General features: G+C 43.9%; 1 protein-coding gene across 1 annotated transcript in view; it reads right to left on the bottom strand.

Annotated features, from left to right (window-relative positions):
• PTPN13 (protein tyrosine phosphatase non-receptor type 13) overlaps positions 1 to 14,373 on the bottom strand; it is a 178,612-nt gene extending 164,239 nt beyond the window's left edge. Inside the window, exon 1 of the mRNA XM_032224703.1 lies at positions 13,995 to 14,373. The gene's annotated coding sequence lies outside the window, so the exon portion shown is untranslated. The remainder of the gene's footprint in view (positions 1 to 13,994) is intronic.
• Positions 14,374 to 14,684: the final 311 nt, after the last annotated feature.

The raw sequence follows: 14,684 nt of genomic DNA, 5'->3' as shown, positions 1-14,684 counted from the left end.
CTCCAACAACTTCTGGTCCATTCGTTGATTGTTCTCACTGTCAAAAAGTCCCTCCTTATTTCCAGGTTGAATCTCTCCTTGATCAGTTTTCTATCCATTATTCCTTGTCCAAGTTTATGAAAAATGATAGATGTGTTATACTTTCAAATAGGAAAAAATATACAGCTAACTGAAGCCTTCTAGTTCCCCGTGTATTTCCCACGTGATGGGAAATGTGATTGGCAGCGATGAATGGCTGTTGGCCTTTAGATATAAAAGCAGCCCTTCTAAGCAAACATTTCCCTAATCCCCACACAAAATTGTTGCAGTGTGGTATTGGATGCAAAGCTTCCCTAGGCTACACGAGAAATCCATACCAGGAGCTTTGTCCTAGTTTCTGAGTCAGCTTCCACACCAATGAGCCTGCTTGCTTCTTTTTTTATTACCCTGTTTTCCCAAAAATAAGACCTTTCCGGATAATAAGCCCAATTGGGCTTTTGAGTTCATGCGCTAAAATAAGCCCTCCCCTGAAAATAAGCCCTCCCCTAAAATATTTAACCACATGCGCAGCCGGTCCCCACCATTTCCGGGGGGGGGGATGGGGGAACATGCCCCACGTGCCCCACATGCACCCGCCATCCACACGGAACGGCTTCGCGGAGGCCGCTCATGCAAACCCTAGCTACCGCGCCCCTTCTCTTACTGGCGGCCGCAAAAAGAGCGGCAGGCCCAGTGATGTTAGGGCTGGCAAGAATGTGCCAGAAACAGGGACAGAACGTCCAGCCCACTCTGGATCAGCTGGATCAATGGGTCAAGGTTAGGGGGGCTCCTGCACCTCAAAAATAATAAGACCTCACCAAAAATAGGGCCAAACGCTTATTTCGGGGGTCAAAAGCTGTCTTATTTTCGGGGAAACGTGGTAATTAATATATGGGACATTCAATAATAGTATAGAAATTTTGCCAGCTCATGCTTTGATAATTTCTTCAATCACTGCGTCATGATTTTCTGCGAGCCAAGAGAAAAAAATTCAACGTAGAACTTTGTGCTGCGTGAAATCGTCCAACCTCTCCCCCCCTCACCTTAAAGAGACTTTGAAAAGATTTTTTTTTAACAAGGGAAAAAAAAAACGGGGAAATCTTTTCTAGTTAAACTTTGCATCTATTTTCAGTGTACAGCTCATAAGCAGTTCACCTATGCTGTATAAAAGGGCAGACCAGCCACCCAGAATGCCTTTTCAAACAGGACAGTTTCACACTAAGGCTGAACATGTTCAGACATGCTGTTAGTTCTCTCATTTATCAAGTCTTCCAGAAGCAGGTTTTAAAACAGTAACAGCGTGTGAATCACTTTTGAAAGACCAGATCATATTACCCCACTTCAGGTCTATAAGACTTTCTTCATGTCATCCAAATTATACCCCCCTGGATAAGACCCTCTTCCATTTATTCTAAAATTGCATGTTTCCTAATTGTTAGGAATATAATGTAGTTTGGTGCTAAGCCTTGTTTCCACTGGGACCTAATTTTTCGAAAATAAAAGTGTCAGATTTTACTACTGAATTAGAGATTAAAAAATCTTTGTTTGTTGTACCAGCCTATTGGGCTATCTTGTTTAGCCAGAGATGGATGGACATTAGTACAGGCAAATCTTCAACTTACAACCACAAATGAGCCCCAAATGTTTTGTTGTTGAATGAGTTTGCCCCATTTTGCAACCTTTCTTGCCACAGCTGTTAAGTGAATCGCCACAGTTGATAAGTTAGTAACAAGGTTGTTAAATCTGGCTTCCCCATTGACTTTGCTTGTCAGAAGGTAACCACATGACCCCAGGAGATAGCAATGGTCAGAGGTGGGTTCCTACCAGTTCGCACCTATTCGGTAGAACCAGTTCATCAAATCTAACGAACTGGTTAGAAGAGGTTCCACCAGTGGACCCGGAAAGCAGGTCACACCTACAGAAGAGGTTCCAAATTTTTTTGAAACCCACCACTGACAATGGTCATAGTTGGTGTCAATTGCCAAGCATCTGAATTTTGATCATATGATCATGGGGAATGCTACAAGGGTTGTAAGTGTGAAAAATGGTCGTAAGTCACTTTTTTCGCTGCTGTTGCAACTTTGAACGGTTCACTAAATGAACTGATGTAAATCGAGAACTAACTGAATTGCTGTTTCCTTACTGGAAGAGATCAATGTAAGAAGGCAATGAGGTAGGCTCCATTATGAACTGAACTTCTCATCTCAGGAAGACTAAGATTCTTCTCCACTTGGTTGTCCATCTCCTTAATTGCCTGTTCGCTGGTTTGCTCCACCTGAGGTTGAACATCTGCTTACCTTCAGGGGTCAACAAAAAAACTTTTGGCCAACAAAAAAGTAAGACACATGGTAAAAATTAGATTGCCAAGCTGATGTCTAACTATTTAAGGCAACAATCCCAGTAATGTGGCTTTAATTAGCTACTAGCTACTAGTTGTGGCTGTAAGGTTTCATTTGCTACTTGATCTGTTCATATACTGATCTCCACGTACATCTTAATTCTCTGATGATATTACAATGAAAATATATTTTTTTAAAGGAATAATAAAAATCTTACCAAGAAGTCAAATGTTATTTCTGAAATACTATGTATTTATCAAATTTAGAAACCACCCATCTCCCTGACAGAGGGACTGTGGTAATGATAAGATAGGATAAAACTATATAAAACTATTTTTTCCCCAACTTATACAGAGAAGAGGGAAAGAGACAAGCAATTGTGCCAGGAGCTTACATCCAGAACTTTCCAATTATGCGCAGGTCCTTACTCCTTCCCATATCATTAGGCAACATATGTAATGATATGCAATAAATTAACATAATATGAATGGGAACAGAAACAAGAAATTTGGGTGATGGGTGAGGTGAAAACTACAGCTGCCATACCTGTAGAACCAGTAAACTGGCCAACTGTTTATAGATGATGGCAGAGATGAAACTCTTGTTAGGAGTGGTTTTAATGCCTTGCAAGTATGAGTTTAGGTGTATCTCCCAAGGGATAAGAAGGTGTAGGAATAATGAAGCATGTGTTAAAGATCTGAGTCCAAAATTTTGAGAACCTGTGCTCCAAATGAGCTATGAATAAGACAAAGAATGCTGAAAAATATGACTGTGACTAAATAATACACTCAGATAATTTAATAGATAGAAGAGGGAGGGAGGTTATTATGTAGGTAGGTATGTAGATAGGTAGAGAAAGATACACAAACAGACGGATTAGAGATAGTGTAAATATTCTTTATTGCAGAGTTACACAAAGCTGATGACATTCCCCTGAAAAACTGTATTTCGCCAAAATTGCTTTAAACCTTCAATTAAAAACTCACCAAAAAAAAAAAAAAGATTATCAACAGAAAACTATATAATATGAGATGAATTAGGAAAGAATGAAACCAGAGGTTTCCAGTAGGTCATAATATCAAGACCACGTTGACTGCACTTGTGAATGACCTTTACAGAACTTGGGACTGGGATGATTTGTCCACCTTATCAGCATTTTTAGTATTATTATATAGCCAAGGTGGCGCAGTGGTTAGAGTGCAGTACTGCAGGCTACTTCAGCTGACTGCTAGCTGCAGTTCGGCAGTTCAAATCTCACCAGGCTCAAGGTTGATGCAGCCTTCCATCCTTCTGAGGTGGGTAAAAATGAGGACCCAGATTGTTGGGAGCAAGAGGCTGACTCTGTAAACCACTTAGAGAGGGCTGTAAAAGCACTATATAGCGGTATATAAGTCTAAGTTCTATTGCTATTGCTTTACGGAACTTGGGATGGGGGTGATTTATCCACTCTTGTCCTCACGGATATATCAGCATTTTTAGTATTACTGACTCTGGTATTCTTCTGGACAAAGTATCGGAGGGGTTGGGAGTTGGTTAGCACATTTTTGCAGTGGTTTGTTGTCATGGCTAGTACCAGTTGGAGGAAAAGTCCAATCCTAGATCCCTGATGTATGGAGTGTCTTGAGGTTCAACTTTTTCCCTACTTCTATTAAACATCTGCATAAAATCACTGGCTAAGGTCATTTGCAATCAGGGAGTAAGGTATCATCAGTAGGCAAATGATATTTAATTATAAATCTCTGCCACCGACTATACAAGTGATGCCATTAGTTTTATTATCCAATACCCAGAAGTGGTAAAGGTCCAGAAGGGGGAAACTAGGTTACAACTCAAGATTGGCAAGACTGGGGAGCTGTGGACTTGAAGTTCCCTCGTATTGGGGAGCATCTACGTTTAACGCTAGATGGGATAGACCAGGGTTCGGCAACCTTAAACACCCAAAGAGCCACAAAGGTCCCAACCGGAAGCCCCCCCATTCAATTTTGGAGCCATCCGAAAGTCCGGTTCCCCCACCATAGATTCCCCTCCTAGCACGGCATCCTTTTTCCTCTACCTGTCCTAACTGAAAGCCCTATCAATTGTGGAGCTGACCAGAAAACCTGGTCCTTGCCATAGAGTCTCCTCCTGGTGCGCTGTGCTCCCCCTTCCCAACCGGAAGCTCCTCTCAAAATTGCGGCATCGACTGATGATAGGGAGCCGCAGCAGAGGAATGAAAAGAGCCACATGCAGCTCCAGAGCCGCAGATTGCTGACCCCTGGGATAGAACTTCCCCAGGCAGAATTGGTGGGTCACTTGTCCCCTTTTTGGACTAATGACTCTTGCTCAAGTCATTTTCTGGCCATCCTAAATACTTTATTGGGAGGCTCTGATCACAGTCACCCATGCCGCAGTCTTTTCTCACTACTACAATGTGCTCTACATAAGGATGCCCTTCAAAAACATTTGGAAACCTCGTTTGATCTAGAATGCAGCAGTGTGAACAATATGGAGTACACCAGAGTTCATCCATATAGGACAGCTATTTTATGTACTCGCTACCAGTCAGTTTCTGGATGCAATCCAAGATGCTGTTTGTCTTTAAAGCTTTACAGAACACAGGACTAGATTATCGGTGGGAATGCTTGCTTCCCAAAATCTGTGCCTGTCACACTAAGTCTCTTAAGGTGGGCATGACCTAGTCCTCCTAAGGAAACAATGTCACCTAGTGGTACCCAAGAGACATACTTTCTCTGTCATCGTACTTGCTTGCTCCATGGAACAAATCAAAATAAAGAATATTAAACTCATAGATTCATAGACTTGACCATTCAAATTGACAGGTCTCCCATCTTCCTTCTGAATCAAAAAATATTGCAGCATAGCATTTGGACCCTATTCTTAAGTAAAGCTACAATCTAAACTGCAACATTCTCACATTATCAGCCGGGATAAACGTTATTTCTTAACCATCCATGAACCCTTTCCCCGAAATATTCTTTTTTAAAAAAGAAGAGTGTTTGAAGACACATTTTCTTTTTTTTTTCCTTTACAGACTCTAAGAGCAAGCAATACAGGTAGTCCTCGGCTTATGACCACATTTGAGCCCAAAATTTCTGTTCCTAGGTGAGACACTTGTTAAGCCAGTTTTGCCCCATTTTACGACCTTTCTTGCCACAGTTGTTAAGTGAATCACTGCAGTTGCTAAGTTGGTAACCTGCTTGTTAAGGGAATCTGGCTTCCCCATTGGCTTTGCTTCTCAGAAGGTCGAAAAAAGGGGATCACATTTTCCCGGGACACTGCAACCGTCATAAATATGAGTCAGATGCCAAAGGTCTGAATTTTGGTCATGTGATCATGGGGATGCCGCAGCAGTTGTAAGTATGAACAATGGTCATGTGCAGGTGTGGGATTCAGCTGGTTCGGACCAGTTCGGGCGAACCGGATGTTAATTTTACATTTGGTTCACCGGACCGGTAATTGCATGAACTGGCTGGCCATGCCCACCCCTCCCCTCCCAGTAGTCTCCATGCGGCCTGTTTATCATGCCTGGTAAGTGCAAGGCCAGCGTAGAGGCTCTGGGAGGGCGAAAAACGGGCCTCCTTGAAATTCCAGAAATTGGCCTGTTTCAGGCCTCTGGAGCACAGGGGATACTCTTTTCGCCCTCCAGGAGGCTCAAGGAAAGCCTCCAAAGCCTGGGGAGGGCAAAAACACCCCCTCCCTGTGGTGCAGGAGGCAGAGTAGGCCACGCCCACCATGGCCACACCCACCCAGCAACTGGGCAGCTAACATTTTTCAATCCCACTCCTGGTCACGTGTCACTTTTTTCAGTACTGTTGTAGCTTTGAATGGTCACTAAATGAACTGTTGTAAGTCGAGAACTACCTCTAACTGTTATTTATGCATTCAAAATAATCCTCCTTAAGCTCTGTGGGGTGTGCCTTTTATTATTATTTTTTTTACATCAGGTTTATCAAGCGGAACTAGATCCGAAATAGTGGCTCATCCCCATCGCATTCCCTTAGTCCAGTGTTTCTCAACCTTGGCAACTTGAAGATATCCGGACTTCAACTCCCAGAATTCCCCAGCCAGCATTCGCCAGCGAATGGGAGTTGAAGTCCGGACATCTTCAAGTTGCCAAGGTTGAGAAACACTGCCTTAGTCAGAGTGGATTTTTAAAACTTTCATCTGCTTGCCTGAATAACAATGTGGCTTGCTCAATACCACACCACAGACAACTGCAATGACTTCTTCACACTTTTTGATTGAAGAGGGCTGGCTGGTTTTACTTTCCTCTGGAGGAGACCCTCCCCTTAATATGATCATTTGGAATGTAAAAGTTGTAAGGGACCTGCAGCACAATCTCCCTAGCCATGTTTGATTTTAAAGCACCACTTTTGTCTTCTACAGGTAAGCATGAGAACAACTATGGGTATAATTGTGTCCCAAATCACAACCTCTCTGCTCTAAAACCTGTGTGACACCAATGCTTCATCAAGGCATGTTAGACTCTGCAAAGTGCTGCAACTTTGCAAAAATTGCTTGCAACTTTTATCTCCTTGAATAATTTTTTTAGCATTTGCTAGTAAAAGAATTACATTTCAAATGAATTATTTTTCTCTTCCTTCCTAGTGTCTATCTCTCCCCACTTATGACTATAACCATGTTGTTTGTATCTTTCAATTTATATTGTTTTTATTTGTTTCCTAGTAGGATTTGATAGCTTATTAGTAATCTTGCCTATCACTAAGCGTTGTATCTTTTTATTCTTGATGAATGTATTTTATTCTCCTTAGGTACACTGCAGAGGTGGGTTCTTACCAGTTCGGCCAAGTAGGTAATAATTCAGCCGGACATGCACCCAAACCAGTTCTATGCTCAGCGGCGTCATCTTGATTTTCTGTTCTGCACATGCGCAGAACAATCTTCATTGGAAAAATGTAATTTTTTCCCCTTTTTCTAATGTTATGCGCATGTGCAGACTTTTTAAGGTGCAAATGCGCCCACGCACGGAGCAAAAAAAATTGCGCGCCAAACCAGCTGGCAGGAACCCACCCCTGGTACACTGAGAGCATATGCACCAAAGACAAATTCCTTGTGTGTCCAATCACACTTGGCCAATAAAGAATTCTATTCTATTCTATTCTTGTCAGCCTCTGCTTTGCTGCTGCTTTTCGGCTGCCATTGAAACGGGGAGGGAGGGCATGGTATTTGGGGTGGGAATCATTCTGTACTGGAGGACTGTTTATTGGGAGTTATTCTCACCGTCTCTTTGCGCATGTGGAAGGAAGGGAGTTTCCCGCCAAGGCCAACTGTCCAGCATTCCACCCTGATGATTATTTTTGAAGATGTCTCCCACCTGACAGTTGGATGAATTATGATTGGACTATGGACTGGGGCACCAAGGGGAGGGGAATGAATCATGTATTGATATCTATTGCTTTCGCGCCTTTTTATTCAGATTCAGCTTTGCTTTGCTTCTCATCGTTTGTAATCAGTAAAAATACACTAAATTCTGAAACATGGAGTTGTGTGGTTTCTTTCTTGGTTACTAAATGAAGGGGCAGTGACAATTCTATTCTATTCGGGACGGTCTTCCTTTAGAGGGAAGTAATGCCTGAAAGAGAATTTTGTGCATCAAAGGAAGTATATGTTGAAAGCTTACTGATAAAAACTTCGTGGTCGTCCTTCTTGAGCTATATAACAGTTGGCCTCTTACAACAAATGGCAAATTGCATCTTAAGTCCTGTGGGTTTCCAAACGCCTGGCTAAAATACTGGATTACTTGCACCTTTGACCAAGAGGCTTTATGACACTCATTTATATGTAAATAAGTCAGTTCACCTCAACTGGATTACTTCAAAGTGAGCTCAGAGCTCATAGGGTCTATTTGCTAGCAACGCCGCCAACCCCCAATTCTCCTATTACTCATTCTCTAAGACTGGAAGTAACTATATTTGTGACACAGGTAGGCTTGTGATATGCTATTGTTTCCTTTCTAGGAAAAAAATAAATGAAGTTGAATAGGACGACTTCTCATTTGTTTAGGAACTGGCATCATACCTTGTGCAACATCTGTATAATACTAGGATAGTCGTGGAATGCATAAAAGACTTAGGAAGTTAAATTGAAATCCCTATACTAAGGCGCCTCAGGATACCAGAAAGATTAACAGGTTTAATGTGACATGAACCAGAGTCCTCTTCGTCAGTCAAATTCACAGAAGAGTATTTTCAGCAGGTAAACACAAATGGAGCCGAGCTTGTGTTAAGAAATATAATCAACTGAACTAATTGGCCATGAAAATGAAAGGCTTCCAGTCTACGAAGACTGTTAGTAAATCCCAAGCAGGTATATTCGGAAAAATGCAGTGAATATTTGAAGCATAATTCATTAGTGGTAATACATTAACTCTAATTTTCTTGCATGCATTTAATTCCTACAGTGAAAGAAAAGACGTGTTTTGAGCTCCATTTTCACTGGCAGAGGGCGGCAAGAGGCCATCGCAGCTAAAAAAAGAGCCTGGGAGGGTCGCGCATGGCCTTCCAAGCTCCGTTTTTGCTGGCAGAGGTACTGTGGGCCAGTCCTTGGCTGTTTCTAGGGTAGCCCCGCGGGCCAGATTTATGCACCTGGCGAACCGGACCTGGGCCCTGAGTTTGATACCCCTGACATAAGTTCATCCTGATAAATTCTAGAAGGAGCAAAATGCCGGCAGAAAGAATCAATCTCTTTTGAAGTTACTTTCTCAAACTACGCCAGCTTTCAATCTGTCGTTAAGGGTCTTTTGATTTAATTTGCTTCCAATAATTTCAAAGAAGCGTCTCCGTGGCCATGTGGCCGGCATGACTAAACACCGAAGGTGCAGGGAACGCTGTTACCTTTCCACTAAAGGTAGTTCCTATTTTTCTACTTGCATTTTTACATGCTTTCAAACTGCTAGGTTGGCAGAAGCTGGGACAAGTAACGGGAGCTCACTCCGTTACGCGGCGCTAGGGATTCAAACCGATGAACTGCCGATCTTCTGATCAACAAGTTCAGCGTCTTAGCCACCGCGTCCCTACGTCTTAGTTATGTGGCTTATTATTACAGCTGAACAACCATTTTATATTTGGAGGTCTTACAGAATCTTATCTGTTGATTAGATTCTAATGCCATGTTCAGCTTCTCCCCACTCTACTCAAATGCTTTCAAGAGGCAAACCTTTAAATTCTCCTGAACCACCGTTATTTCTTCCACATTTTTTATACATGGGGAAAAAAAAGAGAGAAAGTGAATGAAGTGTTTCTTGCTGTAGGAAGGCAATTCAGGCAGGACAAGACTGGGATCAATTTTTAGTGCACTGTTGAAGGAAAAGGGAAACACTTTCATGCGCCATATGAGTTTATTCTGAATTTGTCTTACGGCCCATCTCAGCAGGTAGGCAATGGGAAGACAACCCATGTCAGGACAGATGGACCGATGATCTCACCTAAGATAAAGCAGCTTACTATAATGCTAAAGTCCTTGGCAATCTTTCCCACTACTAGCAGATCGTAAGATTTTTCTCAGTATTTAGATCACGGTGAAATGGAAATGTTGAACAGAATCATCATCATTATGGACTGGACCATTTCACAGCATTTCCCCTGGCTCATAACATGCTTTTACTACGCTTTCCAAAACTGTAATATTTTATATGGTAAATCAATGTTAGTTTTATACAACCTGCAAAGGTGAGTAGGTGAAGAGTTAGGAAAGAGTATATCAAATACTGTGTTCCTGTTGCCAGGAATGTGCAGTAGATTGCATGTAAAAAGCTTTGAGTAGCAGGCTCCAAAATTCTACTCCAGAAAGTTTAAGGGGAAAAGAGAAAACTAGGATACTGATTCTAGAACCAAAGAAAGACTGGAAAATTTTCTTATGCTGCTTTTACTCTCTGGGCAACTAGCAAAGGATATGGGTGGGAATCAAGATTTCTGAGACTTTGGGAGCAAATTAAGGAATGAAATGGAAGGCTTCAGGTTTGCAGATATTTAAGATATGAATTTAGTTCCTTGAATTAAAGTAAGAAAAATGGGTCACTATTTTTGCAGCTCTGACTTAAAAGGCACGAATGATCTAAAAGATAATGAGCTGGGCACAATGGTTAAATATGGAAACATACGAGTTCAGGTAGTCCTTGATTTACAGCAGTTCATTTAGTGACCTTTCGAAGTTACAACGGCACTGAAAACAGTGACTTATGACCATGTTTCACACTTACGACCATTGCAGCATCCCTATGGTCATAGGATTTCAATTTGGATGCTTGACTACTGACTCTTATTTATGACGGTGTCCCGGAGTCATGTGATCTCCTTTTGCAACCTTCTGACAAGCAAAGACAATGGAGAAACCAGATTCACTTATCAACTGTGTTACTAATTTAACAACTGCAGTGATTCACTTAACAAATGGGGCAAAAAAATGGGGCAAAATTCACTTAAAAAATTTCTCACTTAACAACATAAATTTTGGGCTCAATTGTGGTTGTACGTTGAGGACTGCCTGTATTTGCAGAGCTTCACAGATAGAATACAAAACACACTTATTATTTGAATGTCAATAATAAATAAAAGATATAAATCAATACCTTAGACCACATATTACACAAAACAACCTATTGGGATTCTTATATTAAAACAATATATTCCGTGTGTGGTCAGAATTTAAAAATCACATATAATAGGTAAAGGTTCCCCTCGCACATATGTGCTAGTCATTCCCGACTCTAGGGGGCGGTGCTCATCTCCGTTTCAAAGCCGAAGAGCCAGCGGTGTCCGAAGACGTCTCCGTGGTCATGTGGTCGGCATGATTAGACGTTGAAGGCGCACGGAAGGCTGTTACCTTCCCACCAAAGGTGGTCCCTATTTTTCTACTTGCACTAAAGGTGGTCCCTATTTTTCTACTTGCACTAAAGGTGGTCCCTATTTTTCTACTTGCATTTTTGCATGCTTTCCAACTGCTAGGTTGGCAGAAGCTGGGACAAGTAACAGGAGCTCACCCCGTTACATGGCGCTAGGGATTCAAACCGCCAACCTTTTGATCGGCAAGCTCAGCATCTTAGCCACTGAGCCACCGCGTCCCAGTTCACATATAATACGGCTCTTTATTTGAATAAATCAATTCAATTGAGATTTCTATATGTGAGTCTGATTGGGACAATATGGATCCTCTCCATATTGCAACAAGCACACCTTGGATTTTTTCCAGATACAAATGGTCAAAATTCCACTTGGAAATTATCTCCTTCTCCCTCCAATAAAGTTCATTATGATGCAAGCAACATGCATATCCTATTTCAACCACAGGAGAAAAGCATCGTATTTACTCCCCAAAGAGCTACAGCTGAGAATTTGGATGCTTGAGATCCACCCAGCACAGAAAACCGGTTATCTCTTTTTTATGCCCAACAAACCAAACCAGTAAAGAGAGAAGCTCTTGGCAGTTTTCTTGTGAAAACTGCCTTTGTTATTTTAAATATTTAATTTAAAGAGAATGACACCTACACCAATGCGGGAAAGATTCTGGTGTGGCTTTGTGGAGGTGTTGACTGGAATTAGAGAAATATCAAACAAAGCATAGAGTATTATCTTCAATAAGTTTTATTCCCTCCCTGCTCTTACTACTCTTACTATTATCCCTGCATTATTCTCCTCTTTCTCCCTTTCTTAACCAACTTCAACAAGATTACTCAGTGGAATGAAGCATCACATGTCAACGACTTGAGACTCCATTCTCCCAACAGAAGTTGGGACATCTTGATCTCTCCCAAGAATTGAACTGCACATGTTCAAGTCCCGTAGTGGGTTCCGGATCCCGTCGCAGCCAGTATGCTGTGCACAGGGCCGGTCATCCTCGTCAGGCACACGCGCTGTGCACACATGCACACACCACTGCCCTGTGACACCCAGCTGCTCGGCAGAGGTCATGCAGGCGCTGCACGCTGTGCGTGTGTGCACAATAGACCCGTTTGCATCAAAAAACGGTAAGGAACGCTGGCAGGCGGGTGGGCCAAACGAGCCACCATTCCGGTACGGTGGCCGCTGCTCCTAGTTACCACCGGTACGCCCGTACCGCGACGTACCTCCAGAAACCCACCACTGTTCAAAGTCGCTTTCCAAATGTTTTCTGCATTTGCTGCTTTGCAAAGCTGTTGCCCCCAGAGTCCTGAGGCTTTGCACAGGAAAGAGTCAAAAGCCACAACAACAACAACAACAACAACAACAGCAAAACAGCTAGGATTTTTCTTCTCTCATGTTCTTCTATGGAGACACACCTTTCCACAACCATTTGAATGCAGGAAGGGATGATCACCCCCCCCCCCAAAAAAAAAGCGGATCAGGAAATTAAAAGGAAAGTGCCTTGAAATTCCATCTTTACCTCTGTCTTACTTTCATCTTAACCAAAGCTTCCTTACAGCATAGCAAAACCATTTTATTTGCAATTTACAGGCACATAACCAGCCTTTATATGCCAAGCAGAGGGCAGGCAGTGCTTTTCTCCCTACCCTTGACCTCTGAAACCCTTAGGACAGCCGGGAGACAGAATTATGCATTCACACTTTCACCCTGGGCAGGTCAGCACAGCAGTGCATTTCACCTTGTCAAAACAACAAAACGCCCTTATGAGATGGTTTTCCCATGGCGGAGAAGAGCCCATCCCATTTAAAGTACAACTTGGCACCCCTGTACGTTGCAACTTTTCCCTTTAAGTCTTGATGTTCTCCAGATGAGGACTTACACCGTAGGTCCAACCTGTCTGAAGACAGCTCCAGTTTTATGCTTTACCAAAAAAACCCCACCACCCATCTCTTTTCATTTCCAATAGCTTTTTCAAAAAATAAAATAGGAGGGGGTCTCTCTCTCTCTCTCTCTCTCTCTCTCTCTCTCTCTCTCTCTCTCTCTCTCTCTCTCCCTGTGTGTGTGTGTGTGTGTGTGTGTGTGTGTGTGTTGGGAATTCATGCACAGCAATCCCAACTAGGAGAGGGGTGAGGAGACAGGGGGGGAAAATCAACCCCTGGGAAACTTTCCCAGTCAATTTTTTTAATTGAATTATAAAGTATTATAAAATGCAAAGTAAATAGAAAAACAGTGGAAGGGGGGAGAGGAAAGAAGAAGAGAGGAAAGACAAGAAATTGAAGCGTGGGCTTCCGATTCTCTCTCTCTGTTACAGTAAAATAAAGCATTGCCATTGAGTCTTTACTGATTAGCACTATCAAAGTGCGAAGTTCCAGAAACAAATGATTACTAAAATTTGATAGAAGCCATTTAAAACGGAAGTAAAATTAAGGCATTAGCATCAAATCACAACATTTATTTATTTTTTGCTTTTTCACCACAATATGAACAAGCCGTTCCTCTGAAGATCATCTATCCGTCGGATCGGTTAAAAACCCAAAGTCAACTTTTCATGAACCCGGGGAAACTTTGAAAAGCTCGCAAACCTCTTGCAAGCCAAGCAAAGCAGCGCAAGGGCTTCTGCGCCCATCGAAGTCGTCCCCCCCCCCCCGGCCACCAAACGCGGTCCACATCCCTTCTGCACCTACCCCGACCCGCAACTTTGCACACAAAGGGAAGCGACCCCTTCCTAACCTCCTCCGCCCCTCCGCAATGCTTCCCACCCGGCGAAGGGCGCACTTACCAGCCGGGAGACGGATCCTGTGCCGGGAACGCGCGTGGTGGTGGGAAGAATGTGGGAACGCTCCCCGCGAGTCAGGCGAAGAGGTTAGGTGGAAACCGGGCGCGAGTGCCGGGAGCAGAGGGGCAGGGGCGACGACGGCAGCGGGGGCGGCGGCGGCGGCAACATCTCCCGGCGGCTGCTCCGACGCCCCCTCGGCCGGCTTGGAAGAAGCAGCAACCGCTTCCCCCGCGCCCAGCCTCCCTTCCTTGCAAGCCGGGCTCCTTTCAAGAACAACCAAGCAGGCGGAGAAGGTCCGAGACAAGAGACACTTCCCTCCGCCCCCTTCGCCCTCCCCGCAGCCGGGACCGGGCGGCTTTTGGGCTCTCCGCCTGCCTGGCTGGCTCCGAGCGCGGCTTCTTGGAGTGCTGGGACCGGCGCAGCCTCCCTGGCAGCGGGGAAGCTGCTGACACAGGCTCGCCGGCAGCAGCCCTTCTCCCGCTTGGCCCGCCCCGCGCTGGGGCCCTGGCAAGCCGAGTCGCTCTTGGGTTACTAAGCCAACCGCAAGGCCTGCCCTGCTGGCTCCTGCCGCGCCCACGGCAGCCTCCTCGGCCTCCGGGAGGAGAGGGGGTGTGTGGGGGGCGAGGGGGGGAGAGAAACCCCTCGGCCTCCTCGGATTACGCGCGAAGCTTGGCCTCCGCCGGCTTCGGCTTC

The sequence above is a fragment of the Thamnophis elegans genome, chromosome 9, assembly GCF_009769535.1.
Source record: "Thamnophis elegans isolate rThaEle1 chromosome 9, rThaEle1.pri, whole genome shotgun sequence".
Taxonomy (NCBI): domain Eukaryota; kingdom Metazoa; phylum Chordata; class Lepidosauria; order Squamata; family Colubridae; genus Thamnophis; species Thamnophis elegans.
This window is presented reverse-complemented; position numbering and strand designations above follow the sequence as displayed.